At 40.0% G+C, this 18313-nt stretch overlaps 1 long non-coding RNA gene across 1 annotated transcript; it reads left to right on the top strand.

The window, feature by feature from the left end:
- Positions 1-4221: 4221 nt before the first annotated feature.
- On the top strand, positions 4222-14219 carry LOC115894196. The gene is made up of 3 exons (XR_004054213.1): positions 4222-4282; positions 11830-11966; positions 12275-14219. It is a non-coding gene; the product is annotated as an uncharacterized LOC115894196 (long non-coding RNA).
- The last annotated feature ends 4094 nt before the right edge of the window (positions 14220-18313 follow it).

Genomic DNA, 18313 nt, shown 5'->3' with positions numbered 1-18313 from the left:
CTGTAGTTGCAGCTACCTGGGGAGTGTTGAGGCTACAGTGAACCGTGATCATGCCACTGCACTCCAGCCTGGATAACACAGTGAGATCGTATCTCACACAACAACAAAAACAACAAAACTACAGTTTATTATTCTTTTTGTCTTATCCCACCTGCTCTGTTGTCCTTTTTTTCTCCTTTCTTGCCTGCTTTGGTAAAATTACATTTTTTTTTTATTATTATTATTCCATTTTTCCACTATACTAGCTTGATAGTTATACAATCTTTATATTTTTTTCTTTAATTTTATCTATTAAAAATATAGAGACAGGGGTCTCACTGTGTGGTTAAGGCTGGTTTTCAACTTGGGGACTCAAGTGATCCTTCTGGCTCCACCTCCCAAAGTGCTGGGATTACAGGAGCGAGTCACCATATCCAGTCAATCTTTACAATTCTTTAAGTGATTACCCTAGGATTATAAGATTCCTATTCCTGACTGGTTACAGTATAATATAAATTAGTACTTTACTTTGCCAGACAACACAAAGATCTTTGTTACTTTACTGCCACCTTTTGGGTTGTAATTTTATATATATATAATTACATATATAATATTTCTTTCTTTTTTTTTTTTTGAGACACAGTCTTGCTCTGTCCCCCAGGCTGAAGTGTGCAGTGGCAAGATCTCAGCTCACTGCAACCTCCACTTCCCAAGTTCAAGCGATCCTCTCACCTCAGTCTCCAAAGTAGCTAGGACGACAAGCACATGCCACCATGACCAGCTAATTTTTGTATTTTTAGTAGAGATGGGGTTTTGCCATGTTGGCCAAACTGGTCTCGATCTCCAGTGATCCAGTGAAACACCCACTCTGGCATCCCAAAGTGCTGGGATTACAGGCATGTAGTTATATATTTTAATATTATATACATTCAATATTATGCATATTTAAAATTCCCAAAGACATTAGTACAATAAATTTTCCTTATATTTACTCCTAAATTTTTTAAAATTTAACTTTTACTTTAGGTTCAGGGGTACATGTGCAGGTTTGTTCTATAGCTAAACCTATGTCATGGGGATTTATTGTAAGATTATTTTGTGACCCAAGTATTAAGCCTAATACCCATTAGTTATTTTTCCTCATCCTCTCCCTCCTCCCACCCTCCACCCTCTGATAGGTCCCAGTGTGTGTTGTTCTCCTGTATATGTTCATGTGTTCTCATCATTTAGCTCCCACTTATAAGTGACAACATGCGGAATTTGATTTTCTGTTGCTGTGTTAGTTCACTAAAAATGATGGACTCCAGTTCCATCCATGCTCCTGCAAAGGACGTGATCTAGTTTTTTATGGCTGCATAGTATTCCATAATGTATATGTACCACATTTTCTTTATCCAGTCTACCATTGATGGACAGTTAGGTTGATTCCATGTCTTTGCTATTGTGAATAGTGCTGCAGTGAACATATGTGTACATGTGTCTTAAAATAAAATGATTGACATTTTGGGGGTATATAACCAGTAATTGCTGGTATTTCTGATGTTTCTGATTTGGTATTTCTGATTTTAGGTCTTTGAGGAACCACCACACTGTCTTCCACATGGTTGAACTAATTTACACTTCCACCAACAGTATATAAGCATTCCTTTTCTCCCCAACCTTGCCAGCATCTGTTATTTTTTGATTTTTTAATAGTAGCCAAGCTGACTGGTGTGAGATGGTATCTCACTGTGGCTTTGATTTGCATTTATCTAATGATCAATGATGTCGAGCTTTTTTTCATATGCTTGTTAGCCTCATGTATGTCCTTTCTAAAAAAGTGTCTGTTTATGTCTTTTGCCCACTTTTTAATGGGGTTGTTTGTATTTTTCGTATACATTTGCTTAAGTTTCTTATAGATGCTGGATGTTAGACCTTTGTCAGATGCATAGTTCGCAAAAGTTTTCTCCCATTCTGTAGGTTGTCTGTTTACTCTGTTGATAGTTTCCTTTGCTGTGCAGAAGCTCTTTAGTTTAATTAGATCCAATTTGTCTATTTCTGCTTTTGTTGCAATTGCTGTTGGTGTCTTCCTCATGAAATCTTTGCCTGTTCCTATGTACGGAATGGGATCTCTCTTCATTTCTGGGTTCTCTATTCTGTTCCATTTGTCTCTGCGTCTGTTTTTGTACCAGTACCATGCTATTTTGGTTACTGTAGTATAGTTTGAAGTCACGTATTGTGATGCCTCCAGCTTTGTTCCTTTTGCTTAGGATTGCTTTTATTATGTGGGCTATTTTTTGGTTCAACATGAATTTTTAAATAGCTTTTTCTCGTTCTGTGAAAAATTTCACTGGTAGTTTGATAGGAACAGCATTGAATCTATGTATTGTTTTGAGCAGTATGGCCATTTTAACAATATTGGTTCTTCCTATCCATGGGCATGGAATGTTCTTCCAATTGTTTGTGTCATGTCTGATTTCTTTGAGCAAGATTTTGTAGCTCTCCTTATAGAGATCTTTCACCTTCCTGGTTAGCTGTATTCTTATGTATTTTAATTTTTTGGTGGGAATTGTGAATGGGATTGCATTCCTAATTTGACTCTTGGCTTGACTGTTGTTGGTGTACAGAAAGGTTAGTGATTTTCGTACACTGATTTTGTATCCTGAGACATTGCTAAAGTTGTTCATCAGCTTAAGAAGGTTTTGGGTCCGGCAAGGTGGCTCATGCCTGTAATCTCAGCACTTTGGGAGGCCGAGGCGGGCAGATCACGAGGTCAGGAGATCGAGACCGTCCTTGCTAACATGGTGAAACCCCATCTCTACTAAAAATACAAAAAATTAGCCGTGCATGTTAGTGGGCACCTGTAGTCCCAGCTACTCGGGAGGCTGGGGCAGGAGAATAGCGTGAACCCGGGAGGCGGAGGTTGTAGTGAGCTGAGATGGCGCCACTGCACTCCGGCCTGGGCGACAGAGCGGGATTCCGTTTAAAAAAAAAAAAAAAAGAAGAAGAAGGTTTTGAGCTGAGACTATATGGTTTTCTAGATGTAGATTCATGTCTCTGCAAACAGGGATAGTTTGACTTCCTCTTTTCCTATTTGGATGCCCTTGATTTCTTTCTCTTGTCTGATTGTCCTGGCCAGAACTTCCAATACCATGTTGAATAGGAGTGGTGGGAGAGGGCATCCTTGTGTTGTGCCAGTTTTCAAGGGGAATGCTTCCAGCTTTTGCCCATTCAGTATCATGTCGTCATCTGTGGGTTTGTCATAGATGGCTCTTACTATTTTGAAGTACGTTCCCTCAATACCTAGTTTACTCAGATTTTTTGATATGAAGGATGATTGAATTTTATCAAAAGCCTTTACAGTATCTATTGACATAATCATGTGTTTTTTGTCTTTAGTTCTGTTTATGTGATAAATCACATTTACTGATTTGCGTATGTTGAACCAACCTTGCATCCCAGAAATAAAGTCTACTTGATCATGGTGGATAAGCTTTTTGATGTGATGCTGGATTCAGTTTGCCAGTATTTTGCTAAGAATTTTTGCATTGATGTTCATCAAACATATTGACCTGAAGTTTTCTTTTTTTTGTTGTGTCTCTGCCAGATTTTGGTATTAGGATGATCTAAGCCTCATAGAATGAGTTAGGGAGGAGTTCCTCCTCCTCCTCAATTTCTTGGAATAGTTTAAGCAGGGATGGTACCAGCTCCTTTTGTACATCTGGTAGAATTCAGCTGTGAATCTATCCTGTCCTTGGCTTTTTTTTTTTTTTTTTTTTTTTGGTTGTTAGGCTATTTATTCCTGACTCAATTTCAGAGCTTGTTATTGGTCTGCGGGGATTCAATTTCTTCCTGGTTCAGTCTTCGGAGGGTGTATGTTCATAGGAATTTATCCTTCTTTGTTTTTCTAGTTTATGTGCATACAGGTGTTCATAATACTCTCTGATGGTTGTTTGTATTTCTGTGGGGTCAGTGGTAATATCCCCCTTGTTGTTTCTGATTCTGTTTATTTGAATCTTCTCTCTTTTCTTCTTCATTAGTCTAGCTAGTGGTCTATCTGTGTTACAAATCTTTTTTAAAAACCAGTTCCTGGATTCACTGATCTTTTGAATGGTTTTTTGTGTCTCAATTTCCTTTAGTTCAGCTATGGTTTTGGTTATTTCCTGTCTTCTGCTAGCTTTGGAATTTGTTTGCTCTTGGTTCTCTAGTTCTTTTAGTTGTGATGTGAGGTTGTTGACTTGAGAGCTTTCTAACTTTTTGATGTGGACGTTTAGTGCTGTAAATTTTCTTTTAATCCTGACTTAGCTGTGTCCCAGAGATTCTGGTATGTTGTATCTTTCATTCGTTTCAAAGAACTTCTGATTTTTGCCTTAATTTCATTATTTACCCAAATGTCATTCAGGAGCAGGGTATTCAATTTCCATGTAATTGTATAGTTTCGAGTAAACTTCTTAATCTTGATTTCTAATTTGATTGCACTATGGTCTGAGAGATTGTTATGATTTCAGTTATTTTGCATTTGCTGAGGACTGTTTTACTTCTGATTATGTGATCACTTTTAGAAGATGTGCCATGTGGCAAAGAGAAGATTGTATATTCTGTTGTTTCTCAGAGAAGAGTCCTGCAGATATTTATCAGGTCCATTTGATCCCATGCTTAGTTCACGTCCTGAATATGTTTATTAATTTTCTGTCTTGATCTGCCTAATATTGTCAGTGGGGTGTTAAAGTCTCACACTACTATTGTGTGGGAGTCTAAGTCTCTTTGAAGATCTCTAAGAACTTGCTTTATGAATCTGGGTGCTCCAGTGTTGGGTGCATATATATTTAGGATAGTTAGATCTTCTTGTTGAATTGAACCCTTTACCACTATATAATGCCCTTCTTTGTCTTTTTCAGTCTTTGTTGGTTTAAAGTCTGTTTTGTCTGAAACTAGGGTTGCAACCTCTGCTTTTCTCTGTTTTCCATTTGCTTGGTAAATTTTTCTCCATCCCTTTATTTTAAGCCTGTGCGTGTTGCTGCATGTGAGACGGGTCTCTTGAAGACAGCATCTCAAAGGGTCTTGTTTTTCTTTTTTTTCCTTTTTTTTTTTTGTGATACAGAGTCTCACTCTGTCACTCTGTGGCCCAAGCTGGAGTGCAGTGGCATGATCTCAGCTCACTGCAACCTCCACCTCCTGGGTTCAAGCCATTCTCCTGCCTCAGCCTCCCAAGTAGCTGGGACTACAGGGACATGCCACTACACCCGGCCAACTTTTGTATTTTTAGTAGACAGGGTTTCACCATGTTGGCCAGGCTGGTCCCAAACTCGTGACCTCAAGTGACCTGCCTGCCTCAGTCTCCCAAATTGCTGGGATTACAGGCATGAGCCACCGTGCCCAGCCAGGTTTGATTCTTTATCCACCTTGATCTCTGTGTCTTTTTTTATTTTTCTGAGACAGAGTCTTGCTTTGCCACCCAGGCTGGAGTGCAGTGGCGTGATCATGGTTCACTGTGACCTCCGCCTCCTGTTTTCAAGCAATTCTCATGCCTCAGTCTCCCAAGTAGCTGGGATTACAGGTGTGCACCACCACACCCAGCTAATTTTTGTAATTTTAGTAGACACAGGGTTTCACCATGTTGGCCAGGCTGGTCTCACACTGCTGGCCTTAAGCAATCTGCCTGCCTTGGCCTCCCAAAGTTCTGGGATTACAGGGTGAGCCACTGCACCTGACTTCTGTGTCTTTTAATTGGAGCATTTAGCACATTTACTTTGAAGGTTAGTATTGATATGTGTGAATTTGATCCTGTCCTCATGATGTAAGTGGGTTATTTTGCAGACTTGTTTATGTGGTTGCTTTATAGTCTCACTGGTCTGTGTACTTCAGTGTGTTTTTGTAGCGGTCAGTAATCGTCTTTCCTTTCCGTAATTAGTGCTTTCTTCAGGATCTCTTGTAAGGCAAGTCTCATGGTAACAAATTCTGTCAGCATTTGCTTGTCTGAAAAGGATTTTATTTGTCCTTCACTTATGAAGCTTAGTTTGGCCAGATATGAAATTCTGGGCTGGAATTTCTTTTCTTCAAGAATGTAATATTGGCCTCCAATCTCTTCTGGCTTGTAGGGTTTTTGCTGAGAGGATTGCTGTTAGTCTGATAGGATTCCCTTTGTAGGTGACCTGACCTTTCTCTTTAGCTGCCTTTAAAATTTTTTCTTTCATTTTGACCTTAGATAATCTGATGATCAAGTGTCTTGGGGATGATTTTCTTATGAAGTGTCGTATTGGGGTTCCCTGGATTTTTTGAATTTGAATGCTGGTCTCTCTAGCAAGGTTGGGGAAGTTCTCATGGATGATACTCTGAAATACGTTTTCCAAGTTGGTTCCATTCTTCGCATCTCTTTCAGGTACACCAATGAGTCACAGATTTGGTCTATTTACATAATCCCATATTTTTTGGAGGTTTTGTTCATTTCTTTTTATTCTTTTTTTTCTATTCTTATCTGACTGTCATACTTCAGAAAGCCAGTCATCAAACTCTGAGATTCTTTCCTCCATTTGGTCTATTCTTGCTATTAATACTTGTGATTGCATTATGAAATTCTCGTAGTGTCTTTTTCAACTCTATTAGGTCGATTATGTTCTTTTCTATACTGGCTCTTTTCTCTGTCAGTTCCTGCATTGTTTTATCATGGTTTTTATCTTCCTTGTATTGGGTTTCAATATATTCCTGTAGCTCAATGACCTTCATTCCTACCCATATTCTGAATTCTATTTCTGATGTTTCAGCCATCTCAGCCCGGTTCAGAACCCTTGCTGAAGAGACAATGTGATTGTTTGGAGGAAAGAAAGCACTCTGGCTTTTTGAGTTGTCAGGGTTTTTGCACTCATTCTTCCTCATCTTTGTGGGCTTATCTACCTTCAATCTTTGAGTCTGCTGACCTTTAAAATTTTTTTCTTTTATCCTATTTGATGACCTTGAGGGTTTGATTGTTGTATAAGGTAGATTCAGCTGACTGGCTTCGTTTTTGTTTTTATTTTTGTCTTTGTTTTTGAGACAGAGTCTTGCTGTGTTGGCCAGGCTGGAGTGCAGTGGCGTGATCTTGGCTAACTGCAATCTTCACCTCCTGAGTTCAAGCAGTTCTCCTGCCTCAGCCTCCCAAGTAGCTGGTATTACAAGCGTGCCCCACCACCATGCCCAGCTAACTGATTTTTGTATTTTTAGTAGAGACTGGGTTTCACCATGTGGGCCAGGCTGGCTTCAAACTCCTGACCTCAAGTGATCTGCCCGCCTTGGCCTCCCAAAGTGCTGGGATTACAGGTGTGAGTCACTGCACCTGGCCTGGCTTCATTTTCAGAAGATTTAAGAGGGTCAATGCTCAGCTCCCAGCTCCTGGACTGTGTGCTCTAACTCTGGGAGACTTGTATTGGGCCCTGGCTTTGTTCTCTGGCTCCTTGAGGTTAAGGATTCACTGTGTTAAGGGGCCATGGTGCCCCCGGACCACTGGTCACTACACTCCAATAGGTGTTTCATAGTGGGGTGACAGTGAGATTTGACCTCATAGTGGCAGCTGCGTCAGAGTGCTAGCAGGTGCCAGGTTGCCTGCCCCTCTGTGGGTGTTCACCACATTGGCAGAGGCAATGCAGCTGGGGCAAGAGGGCAGGGTGTGGGGTGGTTGTGCTGGTGACTGTGTGGGCAGTCGCACTGGAGGTGGTGTTTGCTGGGGGCAGGACGCTGGTGGGTGCAGGTCTGGGTGCCTTCTCTATGCTCCACAATTAGGAGTGGTTGCTCAGGGTTGGGGAGAACCCATTGTTCTCTGTGCAATGCTAGCATAAGGGTGGTGCACTGCTAGAGGTGGGGCTGGCTGGCTTTGTGCCCACCAAGGCTCCATCTGCAATGATGGTTGGTGACGGGCAGGGGTGGGGGAGTGGGAGACTGCACTTCACCATGCTGGTGGGGCAAGGAAAGCAAAATCTGCCTGTGCAGACATGCACCAGCAAAGCCATGTGGGGAGCTGTGGTGGGCCCAGCGGGAGCTACAGTATGGGGAGGGAGTGTGTGGGCTGGTGTGTGGCCATACGGGCCACCCCATTGTAGCTCTCCACCAGTCAAGCATGGTCCACGAGTGCAAAAGGTATGATACCAGCCAGGGCACCCTAGACTGCCCTGCAAGCAGGTGTGAACAGGCTGGGGTCCCGGGAGGGGCCAGCATACCAAGGAGTGCTCAGGTCGGACTGGTTCCATCTGATTGGCAAGACCACCCTGCAGAGTTCAGTTTCTAAAGCTCCCCTAGAACTAAAGTCTCCTATGGGAGCAAGGAGAGCCTAGGGGGATTGCCATCCCTAGCTGTGCTCCACTACAAACACTCCCATATCAAACCCTCTGGGCTCCACATCAGCTGGTGTACTGCCCCTACCGCTTGTCTAAGCAGCTCTTCCTGCCAACTCGAGTGTCATGGCAAGAACAGGTTCCTCCTTGCCAGTTCAACTCACTCATTTCCCCAGAGCCATTGGGGGTCAGGAACAAGCCATGGTGTGCAAGAGCCCTATGTAGGGTTACCAGCTTCCTTCTGCTTCAGCCCAACTTCTGTGTCTTCCCTGGTCCACTCTCAGTGCCTTCCCTCTGAAGATCTGTTAGGAGCATGTCAGTTATTTCAATCCCTTGGTGGGAGCTGTTTTACCTGGCTGTGTCTAGTAGACCATCTTCCCTCCCCCACTTTACTCCTAAATTGACCCTTTCCCATAATAGTCTTCAGTTCTCCTCCCCTTTATTTTCAAATTTTCATCTTGGGCCATTTTCCCTCCATTTAAAAAGCTCCCTTTAGTATTTATTTTACTGTAAGCCGATTGGAAACAAGTTCCTTTGGTTTGTTTTTTAATGTCTTTTTCTTGCTTTCATTTTTGAAAGATATTTTCACTGAGTGTAGTAGTATAATTTGTCAGTTTATTTTTTTCAGCACTTCGTAATGTCACTTCTTTGTCTATTAGAGAGGCACCATCTGTCAATCCTTCTATTGCTCCTTTGAAAGCAATGTGTATTTTTTCCCCAGAGCTTCTTTTAAGAGTGCTCTTTGATCTTTGTTTTTCAGCAGTTTCCCTAGATGGATCAACATGTGGTTTTGCTTTGTATTTAAATTGCTTGGGGTTCAAAGAAACTTTTGAATCTGTGGTTTTTTTAAAACTGATTTTTGTAAATTGTTAGTATTTCTTTAAATATTTCTTCTGCCATCTCTCTTTTTTGAAGACTCCAATTACACATATATAAACCTTTTCACAATGTTCCCTGTATCTTTTAGGTTTTTTCCCTACATTTTCCATTATATTTTTTCTTTGTGATTCAATTGGAATATTTTTTTCCCGAGAAGTTTTCCAGTTCACTAATTCTCTCAGCAGTTGTTAAACCCACATAATGAATTATTAATTTTAATTAATTTTTTCTTTTAATTAAATAATAGCTTTTGGGAACTAAATCTACATACCATAAAATCTTTTACAGTGTATAATTCAGTAGTTTTTTAGTATAGTCCTAGAGTCATACAACCATCACCACAATCTAATTTCGGAACATTTTCATCATCCCAAAAAGAAACTCCAAGTACATTAGCAGTCATCCCCTATTCTCTCCTCTTCCAGACCCTGGCAACCACTAAATACTACTTTCTGTCTGTATAAGTTGCCTATTCTGGACATTTCATATAAATGGAATCATACAATAGGTAGCCTTTCATGACTGGCTTCTTTCACTTGGCCTTTGTTATCAAGGCTCAATCATGTTGCAGCATATGTCGGTACTTCATTCCTTTTTATGGCAGAATAGTATTCCCATATATAGATATATCACATTTTGCTTATCCATTTATAAGTTGATGAACATTTTGGTTGTTTGTGCTTTTTGGCTATTGTGAATAATATTGCTATAAACATTGCTGTACAAGTATGTGTGTAGATATATGTTTTCAATTCTCGTGGGTATGTACCACGGAGTGGAATTGCTGGGTCGTATAGTAACTATTTTGATAAACTGCCTAACTGTTTTTCAATGTTTCAGCACAATTTTGCACCCCCAGCAAGGTACGAGGGTTTAAATTTTCCACATCCTGGCCAAACTTTGTTACTGCCTTTTTTATTTTAGGTATATTGGTGGGTGTGAAGTGGTGTTTCATTGTGGTTTTGGTTTGCATTTCCCCAATGACTAATGATGTTGAGCATTTTTATGTGCTTATGAACCATTTGTATGTCAATTAATTTGTCTCTAAGTTCTAAAAGTTTGTAACAGATTCCAGGTCTTTGATGAAATTCTCCATTTTGTCATCTTTTTAAAGGACGATTATCATTTTTTAAGGATGATTATAAAATAACCACAATTATTTTATAACCTGTGTCTGATAACACCAATATCTCAATCTTCTGTAGGTCTAATCTGTTTCTGTTTTTCACTTTTTATTTTCTGTCACTTAGTTCTATTTATTGACATGACCTAGAGATTTTTATTCAGATGCTAGACATTGTATATGAAAAATTATAGAAACTCTATGTGATGTTTTCCTTCTTCAAAGACAATTTAATTTTCTTCTGGCAGACAGATTAGGGGCAGATCACCCTAATCCAATTAGGTAATGTGATCCTTTTAGGCTGGATTTTAGGTTTTTTGAAGATAGTTTATTTCTGCTTTGCCATTACTCCTATCTGCAGTCTGTCAGAAGTCTCAACTGAAAGCCTGGAGGTATTTTTCAAAGCTCTAACTCTTTGCTAAGCCTTACCTCCAATTTTTGACTTCTCAGCACAATGAGACTTTCACTTTTTAGCTTCTTACCTGTCTCTCACTATGTTGTTTTTGTTTTTTGTTTTTTAATTTCTCTGATTTGAATGACTTAGGAACCAGCAACTGCCTTAATGGAAACAAAAAACAAAAAAACAAAAAAAAAAAACTATCAGTCTCACTTTTCAGCCATTCTATTTCCTCTGGGATCTTAAACCTTTTAATCCAGGTTGTCTTGCTAGCCCTGAACTCCACATTTTGTTTCTCTAGCCTTATAAGACTCCTACAAGCTCTCTAAGCTGCACCTTCCTGCATGGTCCTAGACCCTGTGCTTTTTGCTTATAATTTTTTGCTTATAATTCATTAAATGTCTCAAGAGAGAAAATGATAGGGAGTGTTACCCTGATTTAATTGCTTTTTATTTCTTTCTCATGCTTAGCCCCTCAAGTCTTGGATGGTGTGGTTGCTTTCTGATACCTTCAAATATTTTTTTTTTTTTTTTTAATCTAACTTAACAGTCAAGCTCAGTGAGATATGTGGTCTAAAACCAGCGACCATGTCAGTACTGGTAGGTGATGCCCAAGAGATGATAATTTAATGAAACTACAGCACTACTCTGAAAACAAATACAATACTGACAGCTAAAACAGGTTGTTTTCAATCTGGTTCACTGACAAAACTACATTCTATGTGAGGACTGAATTCTCCCACAACTTTTCTTTATTTGAACCACTGTGTAACACTTGCTTTAAGAGGATACCAGTTGTTTGGCATTTATTTGGTAGCAATGAATCATTTATATACAAATATGCATCTTACTTTTTCTCAGTTGCAAGATAGCATTACTTTGTGCTGGTTTGATAGACACAAATGCAAGTGTAGGCCCTGAAATGCCAAAGGGGGTTAGCCAGATTATCTTATAATTACATTATATTAAAAAATTATCATCCAAATAAAAACATAAGAAATCTGAAATCTTATTCTATACTTGCTGACCATTAAGAATATGCTGGTCTCCACCATGTGAAATAATTTTATCTATTGTTAGTGATACAAAGTGATACTTTGCATTTGTGCTTACTATTGCCACCTGGTTGTTTAGATTGTTCTGATTATAAAATTGTGTAAACATTCTCTACAGAGAAAAGAGGCAGAACATTATAGAAAATGGAAATGAAGTGACTGAAGACAACCCTTGGTGTAAGTGCCCACTGAGAACACAGGAAGAAAGTGACTTCAGAGTCCACCTGGTACAAATGGCCACTGAGAGTCCCTGGTGTAAGTAACCAAGGCAGTGCCTGGTCCAAGATGCCACCTAAAACACTGTGAGACTTAGAGAGGAGAAGCAGATTGTTTCAGAGCACACGGCAAGTTACTTGGCAGTTCCAGGGTCAGTGCTATGCTCTACATTGCCTCTATTTCTTCCTGATTTAGAAGAATTACGAACAACTGGAAAAATAAAATTACTCCCTCTCTTCCCCCTAGAAAAAAAATGAAAGTAATGAACTTTGGGTAATAATTTTACAACAGCATTCTCAAAGCTTTGCAAGGGGCTTTGTGCATTTAAGAGAATTTGCTATTTACAGGTTCAGAGATCTGGCTCCTGGAGTTTGGTTATGAAGAAGGCAGAGGCAACTTTGAAGAAAAGACACTGAACTTTCTCAGTACAATATGAAGTCCTGAAATCATTATGAAATAGAATTCTTTGCAATTTCTAAAGTGGTTAGGAAAATCCTCTTCTTTGTACTTAAGAGTTCACATGTACACATGCTCATGTATATAAGTGTGCACAGGCACATGTGCTAGCATCTTTTTCTGCATTTATGCATACATGTTTGCAAATCCCCCTTTTGGATCACTCACCAAAAGGAACAGAATGGATCATCCATACTGGCCCAGGACTGGACCAGACTATATAAATTCAAGGGTTTATAATGATCAATTCCTGTTCTTGTGAAGCACCAAGGCATTTCTCTAGACTTAGTTACTCAGGCGGGAAAGAAATACTCATGACGGGTGTGGCTGACTGAATGTATGATCACAATGCTTCTCTCTCCTGTGGTAGCATACACATCCACACTCTAGCTGTGACCTCATGGTATGTGAAGTGTGCTTTCCAGTCCTTGCACTTTGAACTTGGCCATGTGACATACTTTGGCTACAGAGCTGTTCGTAGACATAGGAAGGCAGAGACTTGAAATATGTAGGTGTGGCAGACCTTGCCCTCTTGCATTTCTGTTATTGCCATGAGAAGAACATGCTCCAGGTAGACCATTCTTCCAAGGAGGCTGAGAGACCAGTGGAGTAGACCTGGGTCCAGCTTAGTTTGGAGCCAAGCCCCAAATGCCATGCAGACTTATGAAGATGAATACATTACTATTGTTAAACCACTAAGTTTTAGGGTAGTTTGTTACAAAGAATTATTGCAACAATAGCTGACAAATACAATGGGGGAGGCAGTGAATCCTGCACTGAGACCAATTTCTGCAGGTAAGAAGGTGAAAAGAAGTGAAAATAACTATATCCAAGACAGAAGAATAGACAACAGAAAGCCAGGTTAGGAACAGATGCATGCGTATGAGGAGACCCCCGAAAGCAGCATTAATTTTTGGAGTTTCTGCTTTAATTAGCCCATCCTTTCAGCAAAGTTCGATCTGCACATGCAGTCTTGTGTGGTGGATATAGAGAATAAAGCCTGGTTGGAAGCTGTGGGTGAAGAGCAGCCTCCTACTTAGGGGCTGTGTCTAGGAGTTCCATGCAGTGACTACAGCGAAGTGGCCATGCCCCACAGTCAAGTTGCAAACATCTAAGATGAGTTTGCTATGGCCAGGAAGAATTTTCTAGTACATCATAAAGGAGAAATTCAAGGTCTCTGAAGTGGCGGGGGATTGCTGGGAGTGATAATGGACTCTCAAGTAGCACTTCAGTGTAAAGAATCTCTGATATAAACCATGCACATGTAAACAAATTATAGGCATATAGAAAAATTATGAATTTCACAAAATCCACAATTTATCAAACATACTAAGTCCAAAGTGCCATGTTCCTCCAATTTTAGTATACATAAGAGTCTCCTAAGGTGTTTATTAAAACTGCAGATTCCTGGGCCCCATTCCCTGAACTTTTGATTAAGTCAGTCCAGGGCCACACTTTAAGAAACATTGATAAGCTGCTTCCTTGCTATGGTTACAACAACCCCTTGTCTTTCATGTAGGAATTTGGGTATTTCAGGCCCATTTTACACAAGATCCAACTATAATTGTCCTTTAAAACGTTGAAATAGCCACCAGAAGACCAGGCTTATTGCTATGTGCTCTGCATTTCTAAAGCAGAACCTCCTGAATTCCCCTTTCTATCCTTGTTATTCAAACAACTTCTAGTGCTTAAAATGCACCCAAAACTCCTTATTGATATGTCATGTGTCACATCAAACCAAGCTACATTTATTTAAGTTTTTGTGTTTGTGTTGTCACTTCACGGGCTAAAATCTCTGAAATTTCAGTTTTTAAACAAATAAAATCTATTTTCACATCCTTCTGTCTTTTTCAGGGCAAAGTAGAGGAGAAAAAGTCTGTATTGCTTTTTGTTTGTTTTAAGTTAGGTCTATTAATGTATGATTTATACACAGTAAAAATCACTCTTCTTAGGTATACACTTCTACGAGGTTGACAAACTTATATACTGACATCACCACCATCACCAATAAGATTTGGGATATTTCCATCACCCTAAAAGAGTTTCCTTGTGCCCTTCGTTAGTCAATCTCATCTCCTTTGTCACTATAGTTTTATCTGTTGCAGATGTCATATACATGGAATCATACAGTATATAATCTTCTGTATCTGGCTTCTTTTACTTGGTTCAATGCTTTTGAAATGCACCCTTGTCATTCATATCATCAGTAGGTTGTCCCTTTTTACTGCTGAGTAGTATTCCAGCATATAATTCCAGCACCATAATTTGTTTACCCATTAACTAGTGGATAGACATTGTGACATTTCCAGTTTGGGGCAATTATGTAAAAAAGCTTCTATAAACATTTGCATACAGGCCTTTGTATAAATATATGTTTTTACCTCTTAGGTAACAACTTAGGAGTGGGATTGTGGAGTCATGTGGTGTATTAGTCTGTTTTCACACTGCTGTAAAGACAGTACCTGAGGGCAGGGCACAGTGGCTCACGTCTGTAATCCCAGCACTTTGGGAGACCAAGGCGGGTGGATCACTTGAGGTCAGGAATTCAAGACCAGCCTGGCCAACATGGCGAAACTCCATCTCTACTACAAATACAAAAATTAGCCGGGTGTGGTGACACAAACCTAGAATCCCAGCTACTTGGGAGGCTGAGGCAAGAGAATCACTTGAACCTGGGAGGTGGAGGTTGCAATTAGCCGAGATCATGCCGCTGCACTCCAGCCTGGGAGATAAAGTGAGACTCTGTCTCAAACAAACAAAAAAAAAAGATACTACCTGAGACAGGTAATTGATAAAGCTAAGAGGTTTAATTGACTCATAGCCCCGCATGGCTGGGGAGGCCTCGGGAGACTTACAGTCATGGTGGAAGTCAAAGGAGAAGCAAGGTGGCAGGAGAGAGAAAGCGCAAGGAAGTGCTACACTTTAAAATCATCAGCTCTTGTGAGAATTCACTCACCATCACAAGAACAGCATGGGGGGACCATTCCCATTATTTAATCACCTCCCAACAGGTCCTTCCCTCAATATGTGGGGATTACAATTTGAGATGAGATTTGGGTGGGGACAGAGTCAAACCACGTCATACGGTAAGTATATGTTTAACTGTAATAGAAATTGCCAAGCTGTTTCCAAGATAGTAGTTGTACCATTTTACCTTCAGGCCAGCATTGTATGAGGAATTGCTCATATATCCTTGCCAGCACTTGATATTGCATTTTTTAAAATAGCTATTCTAATACATATGGAGTAGTGTCTCATTGTGTGCAATCAGTTATATCTGTTCCTGAACCTAGGATGAACAATTGTGAAGCAATTTTTGTGGTAGTGAAGACTCTACTACTCTACTTGTGGTAGAGTCTCCTATGGTGTTTGTTAAAACTGCAGATTCAGGCCGAGCACGGTGGCTCACGCCTGTAATCCCAGCCATTTGGGAGGCTGAGGTGGGTGGATCACCTGAGGTTGGGAGTTCGAGACCAGCCTGACCAACATGAAGAAACCCTGTTTCTACTAAAAATACAAAATTAGCCAGGTGTGGTAGCGCCTTCTTGTAATCCCAGCTACTCAGGAGGCTGAGACAGGAGAATCACTTGAACCCAGGAGGCAGAAGTTGCAGTGAGCCAAGATTGCACCATTGCACTCCAGCCTGGGCAACAAGAGTGAAACTCCATTTCAAAAAAAAAAAAAAAGGAAAAACTGCAGATTCCTGGACCCCATTCCTCGAACTTCTGATGAAGTCAGTCCAGGGCCACACTATAAGAAACATTGATAAGCTAATTCCTTGCAACAGTTATATTTTAGTTCCATGCCCTTTGTCACATGACTTTGCAGTTTCTTTCACTAGAGGCAGGCCATGTCTTCCTGCCTCTTTGATGTTAGGCCTATCCATATGCCTTGCTTTAGTCCATAGTGCTCCAGTAATAAGTGCTCCAGTTCTGATACTAGTTTTAAGAGGCCATGTAAGTTTCCACCCATCTTGATTGTGTTTCTTCCATTGCCATAAGAAAATCATGTTCTAGCTAGATCAGGCAACTCCAGGTGAAGGGTGTGAGAGTATATACATTTTTGCTGTTTTAAGCCACTTAATTTTGGCGTGGTTGCTTACACAGCATTGTTATACCAAGAGCTAACTGGTACAACACAACAAATTTCACTGTGTGGCAAACTCTTCAGAGTGCCTACCCATAAACATTCCTCTCTTTATAAACACCTTTAATAGACATTTTATAAAAGATGATATATAATGTCCAACAAGCACATTAAAAGATGTTCAAAATCATTAGTTATCAGGGATATGCAAACCAAAGCTACACTGGAATGCCATCACATACCTACTAGAATAGTTAAAATTAAAAAGACAATTACCAAATGTTGGTGAGGATGCAGAAGAACTTGAATTCTCGTGCATCACTGGTGGGGGTATAAAATAGGACATCACTTTGTGAAAATGCTTGGCAGATTCTTATAAAGTTAAACATCCATCTACTATATGAGCTAGTTATTCCACATCTAGGTATTTACCCAAGAGAAATAAAAACCTGTATCTACAAAAAGACCTGTACATACATAAATGTTCTCATGGTAGCTTTATGTGTAATGGCCAAAAATTGAAAATATACCAAATGTACACCAACAAGTGAATGGATAAACAAACGTGGAACATATAAGACAGAATACTACCCAGCAGTAAAAAGGAACTAAGTATTGCTACATTCAACAACGTGAATACATTTAAAAACATTATATAGAGTGAAAAAAGTGAGATACAAAAGTGCATACTGTATGACTGCATTTATTAAAGATGCTAGAATATGCAGACTAATCTACTGTGATGAAAAACAGATCAGTGGTTACCGAGGGGTCTCGGGTAGAAGGAGGGATTGACCACAAAGGGACACAAGGAATCTCCTGGAGTGATGGGAATGTTCTGTATCTTGACTGTGGTATACACATTTGTCAAAACTCATCCAAAATGTATATTTCCAATAGGTTCCGTTTATTGTACAAGTATTATACTTCAAGAAAACTGATTACACATTCTTCCTTTCATCCTCGCTAGCAGAATCCTCATTTTGTTTAGCGGCAGCAGGCTTTCTTTGTAGCTCTGAGTGGCTATTTGACATGGTCTGGCCTGGGAAATGTCAGTGAAAATTCCTTGGTGGTGCTTCCTGGAGACCTCTTTGATAGGGGCAAATTCAGGTGGTTACATGCCTTTTGTCATTCCTCTTTGCCCTACCTATAATAAAGAAATGATGCTGGAGTTGCCATCCCAAGACAGTGAGACAACAGGCAAAAGGAACAAAGTCACCCATGAAGCATGGAGAAATAGAAGGAGCATAAGTTTAAATAAAACATCACTGTAGAGCTGTGGTGTCAGTAAGAAAAATAAACCCACTTCTTGCTTCAGCCACTATATGGCAGGGATTTGTTACTTACAATCAAATATCATTTCAACAGATGCAGTGTCTCTCTGTTAAGGGATTGAACTCACTGTTTCTAAATCTCAGACCTATTTTGCTGATTTTCTGGTCCACACTCAGTTGTAGAATCTTGGTTATTTTAGGCAACCCTGGCTCAGGGTACCTAAGCACCAGCTTCTTTTCCTGGCCCAGCCTCACTGCCCAGCTCTCATGCCCGGTCCCCACTTTCTTACATTTCCCTGAGGCAACCAGGTTCCAGAGGTCCCACAAAGTCACTGTGAAGCTCCATGCTGTCCTAAAGCAGGTAAACTCTCTTTTCTCTCCTTAATTTATTTTCCCAGTCAGCACACTTTGACTCAGGCTTTTTTTTTCCAAACTAGAAAATTTGTGTTTTGTTCTCAAGTATAAAGCTTGACTCTCCTTACTGGCATTTTCCACCACTGTGGTCTTCTGCCTGTGTCTTTTTCATCATAGCACTGATCTTAGTTTTAATAATATATGTGTGATTGTTAA

The sequence above is a fragment of the Rhinopithecus roxellana genome, chromosome 17 (genome assembly GCF_007565055.1).
Source record: "Rhinopithecus roxellana isolate Shanxi Qingling chromosome 17, ASM756505v1, whole genome shotgun sequence".
NCBI classification, from domain to species: Eukaryota; Metazoa; Chordata; class Mammalia; order Primates; family Cercopithecidae; genus Rhinopithecus; species Rhinopithecus roxellana.
The sequence above is the reverse complement of the archived record's forward strand: the minus strand, read 5'-3'. Positions and strand labels throughout refer to the sequence as shown.